Source organism: Triticum aestivum, chromosome 7B (genome assembly GCF_018294505.1).
Source record: "Triticum aestivum cultivar Chinese Spring chromosome 7B, IWGSC CS RefSeq v2.1, whole genome shotgun sequence".
Lineage (NCBI taxonomy): Eukaryota > Viridiplantae > Streptophyta > Magnoliopsida > Poales > Poaceae > Triticum > Triticum aestivum.
Genome location: NC_057813.1, coordinates 275,385,533 through 275,390,786, shown reverse-complemented (window position 1 = coordinate 275,390,786; position 5,254 = coordinate 275,385,533).

Here is a 5,254-nt window from a genome sequence, read left to right as displayed (position 1 = left end):
AGGTTGAGATTAGGCTGAGTGAAGATGTACTTGAGACTCTTGTGATCAGTGAAAATGTCCACTTTCCTTCCCAATAGAAGATGTCTCCAAGTCAACAAAGCATGCACAACTGCCGCCAACTCGAGATCATGAGTGGGGTAGTTCTTCTCATTAGGTTTCAACTGGCGAGAGGTATAAGCAACAACTTTCTTCTCTTGCATCAGTACAGCACCGAGACCTTGGAGAGAGGCATCACAAAAGACCTCGTACGGCTTGGTTTCATCAGGCGGAGTCAGAACTGGAGCAGTGATCAATTTCTCTTTCAAAGAGTTGAAAGCAATATCACACTCCGGAGACCAAACGTACTTGACGTGCTTCTGAAGAAGATTTGAGAGAGGCTTGGCGATCTTAGAAAAGTTTTCAATGAATCTTCTGCAATAGCTTGCGAGACCGAGAAAACTGCGGAGTTGCTTCACGTTCTGAGGAGGTTCCCAATTCACAATTGCGGACACCTTCTCAGGATTCATGGAAATGCCCTTGGCAGAGATGATATGACCAAGATAAAGAACCTCATCGAGCCAAAATTCACACTTGGAGAACTTGGCGTAAAACTGATGTTCTCTGAGCTTGTCAAGAACCAAACGCAAGTGCTTGGCATGATCTTCCTTGTTCTTCGAGAAAACCAGAATGTCGTCGAGATAGACCAAAACGAATTCATTGGTGTAGGGGTTGAAGATGAAGTTCATCATACGAGAGAACGTCGGAGGAGCGTTGGCGAGGCCAAAAGACATGACGATGTATTCATATGAACCAAAACTTGTTCTGAACGCCGTCTTGGGAATATCTTGCTCACGAATACGAATCTGATGATAACCCATACGGAGATCAAGCTTGGAGAATACTTGAGCACCCTTGAGTTGTTCGAACAGCTCATTGATGTTGGGAAGTGGGTATTTGTTCTTGATGGTCTTCTTGTTCACTGGACGGTAATCAACACAAAGTCGACTCGATCCATCCTTCTTCTTCACAAAAAGAACACCACAACCCCACGGAGAAGTACTAGGCCGGATGAGACCCAATCTTTCTTGCTCATCGAGTTGTTTCTTCAACTCCTTCAACTCTTCAAATGGTCACATATCCATAAATTGAGAAGCCACGAAGAATTAAGGAAGAGAAATAATTCAACAAGGTACGGATCAAGAACGAATAATCGGTAAGAAATCCCAATCTCAAACCAATATCCGTGGAAGAAGAACTAGAGCTACTAGAATTCCCACCTATGAAACTCCCGAACCTTTCCGGTTATGCAATCGGGTGTTGGGGATACACGGGAAGCACAATATCTCACCCAAACTAGCAAATCCTACATCCAGCTGTATCCATCCTTCAACACATAACCAGGAAAACTTCGGAAACCATCTACCTCAACCTTCGAAAAGCATCCGTTATACAAGTTATGGCGATACTCCCGAACTCCCGCCCCAGTACTGGGTGGCGTCGAGGTTATCTCACCAACGAACTGCATAAAAGAGATTTTCGATGTCGGCGAACATATCTCAAGTATACCAGAATTGCAACGATAAAATTGTGACGACAACACCTCGGAGCTCAACTCCCCGGGACACTGCCACAACCCCTAAAGACAGGAGGCACCAAGAACAATGTTCTCGTCACAAAACCATCGGAACAAAACCAAGATACTCGCGTGATCCTAAAAAAAATTTAGTGAAATTTGAGAAGAGAAGAGTCAAAACTCTACGTCAGGATGCCTTACCAGAGCGATGAGGAGGCTGAGAAGTAAAAAGAATTCCTAAGCTCTCCGATATATAATTCCTAAAGACTCAAAACATTTTTCTAGACACAACTCGGCTGCTAAAAACGATCAAGCAATGGGGCTCCTAAGGTCGGGGAAGGCTCTGATTACCAACTTGTAACGCCCTCGATGCGGCTATAGCTCCCACGTGTCGAGGCACGACTTAGAGGCATAACCGCATTGAAAGCAATGTCGCAAGTCAGGCAATCATTACAACATCCCATGTAATATATAATAAAAGGGGAAGATAACATAGTTGGCTTACACTCGCCACGTCACATCAGAGTACATAAATAACATCCATCATACAAATCACTCATGGCCCGACTACGGCGCCAAAATAGAAAAGACCCCCAACATGCGACAAGGTCCTGAATCGATAACCCCAACTAGGCACCACTACTGATCATCCGGAAAAGACACATGGTAACGCTGAGAGTCCTCGTCGAACTCCCACTTGAGCTCGCACTCGTCACCTGGAGCGGAATCACCTGGACCTGCATCTGGAGTTGTAGTATCTGTGAGCCACAGGGACTCAGCAATCTCACACCCACGCGATCAAAACTATTTAAGCTCATGGGAATGGATAAGGCAAATATATGTGGAGCTGCAGCAAGCGACTAGCATATGTGGTGGCTAACTTATACGCAAAAGAGAGCGAGAAGAGAAGGCGAAGCACGAGCGAGAAGCTAAAGGAACATCCTGCGCAAGCATAACTCCAACACCGTGTCCACTTCCCGGACTCCGCCGAGAAGGGGCCATCACGGTAACACACACGGTTGATTCATTTTTAATTAAGTTTAGTTCAAGTAATCTACAACCGGACATTAACAAATTCCCATCTGCCCATAACCGCGGGCACGGCTTTCGAAAGTTCAATCCCTGCAGGGGAGTCCCAACTTAGCCCATGACAAGCTCTCACGGTCAACGAAGGAATAGACCTCCTCCCAAGACGTTCCGATCAGACTCGGTATCTCGGTAACTCAAGACACCTCGACAGGTTAAAACAAGACCAGCAACACCGCCCGAATGTGCTGACAAATCCCGATAGGAGCTGCACATATCTCTTTCTCAGGGCACACTCAGATTGTCTTAGGTACGGGTAGGCCAGCCCAGAGTTGCCCCTGGTAGCCACCGGTAGCTGACAGGTGGACCAACACTCAGAGGAGCACTGGCCCGGGGGGGTAAAATAAGATGACCCTCGGGCTCCGGAAACCCAAGGGAAAAAGAGGCTAGGTGGCAAATGGTAAAACCAATGTTGGGCATTGCTGGAAAAGCTTTAATCAAGGCGAACTATCAAGGGGTTCCCATTATAACCCAACCGCGTAAGGGACGCAACAATCCGGGAACATAACACCGATATGACGAAAACTAGGGCGGCAAGAGTGGAACAAAACACTAGGCGAGAGGCCGAGCCTTCCACCCTTTACCAAGTATATAGATGCATTAAGATAACATAGCAATATAATGGTATCCCAACAAGTAAATAAATGTTCCAACGAGGAACGGCTCCAATCTTCACCTGCAGCTAACAACGCTATAAGAAGGGTTGAGCAAAGCGGTAACATAGCCAATCAACGGTTTGCTAGGACAATGGTGGGTTAGGGGTTCAACATGGCAATTGGGAGGCTGACAAGCAAAAGTTAGGCATCGTATCAGTGGCAAGGCAAAAGAGCGAGCAAACTAGCATAGCAAAGATAGTAGTGATTTCGAGGGTATGATCATCTTGCCTGCACAGTTGTCAGAGTTGACTGGATCCTCACAAGCAAACTCAACGGTCTCCTCGGTAGCGAACTCGTCTCCCGGCTCTACCCAACAAGACAAACAAGCAACAAGGATACAATCAACTACGGGCAAGACCAAGCAATATGATGAAATGACGATATGCTATGCGGGATGCGATGCGGGATGCAAAATGCAAGATATGACAGGAAATGCATGAACCTGGCATCAACTTGGAAAACCAAGTGTGCCACTGGATCGAGGGGATGAAATCGCTTGAAAACGGTGTAAAGATCATTGGAATCGGAGCTACGGTTTGGAAATGGCAAGCGTTTTAAGATACGACACCGGTCTGCGATTAACAGCAAGTAGGCATCTAAATGCAACGAAATGAACATGCTACAGCCACCAAACATGAAAACAAAATACATGGCAGTGAAGTACACAAGATGGTTGACAAAACACTAGCACTGAGCCATAGGCAAATTCATCCATTAAGAGGTTCAAACAAGCATGGCTAAAACGCAAATGCAAAACAGATTCCAGACTTAGTGAAATTAACACTAGTCTGAAATTTCAGATCACGATGCTCTCTTCGGAGAAGCAAAACAACATGATAGAAAACCTGAACATGACAAGTAAGAACATGGCATGGAGCTACTCAACAAGCTTAATAAAACACCCAAAGTGACCTGGGGCCAAAAGGGTTCACGAAATACTCTACCGAGCTCACGAACATCGCTCGGACACAATCAGTTTTCAGACTTAGTGAAAACTGAGACATGCTGAAATATAACTCACGAAGGCATGTAAACGAGCTCGATGCACTCACTACGGTGCAAGTCATGGCAAGGAAAGCATATAACCAGCAAGAAGGCACAATGTGCTAGCTACACATGGCAAGAACAAAGGCATAGCATGCAAGGAACACTAACGGGAGCATCGGCTAAATCGCAAACGAGTTGACGATCTGCCCAGGTTAACAACGAAGCAAAAGTTGAGCTCGATTGAGTCAACCTAGAGCACTCCACATATGCCAACAAAGACATGGATGGATAGAGCATAACATAAATATCAAAACTCCCTTACTGATCATCCTCAAAAGAGGCACGGATCACTAGGAAACAAGCTGGACATATAGCATCATGAACTAAAATATCCCAGACTTAGTGAAAATCACTAAGTCCCTGAAATCTGCAATCTCAGGTACCTCTCTTCGCAAGCTTGCACAAGACAACACACACATCCTAAAAATGCATGGGTGGCACCTCTGGAAAGAAGACAAAATGCTTCACAATTCATCCCAAAGGGGCACAGGCATATCATGCACAAATTAAACATGACAAAAATGACAAAAGTGCATGATGAACTAACGGATCTGCAATTTAACTCACGAAGCCTCCTTCTAACAGCATTTTGGGTATCAAGATGACCTCAAATGCGAATGATGCAATAGAATGAAATGATGCACATGTCGAGGCGAAGATTTTGATATATCATATGCCCAAAACGGAGCTACGGTTGCGGAGATACAAGCAGTCAAAGTTAGCACGAAAATTAGGGTTTCGGGGGAGAGAAGTCAACCGAAAACTCAGATCTAGATCGGGATCTCGCGGGTACTATTCACCGGCGCGTTTCCCGAGGATGACCAGCGCCGGAGCTCGTCGGTGCCGGCCGGAGTGGGGGAAGAGGAGGCCGGGGTGAGGGAGAGGAGGCCGGGCGGCGCCGGAGGAGGAGGCG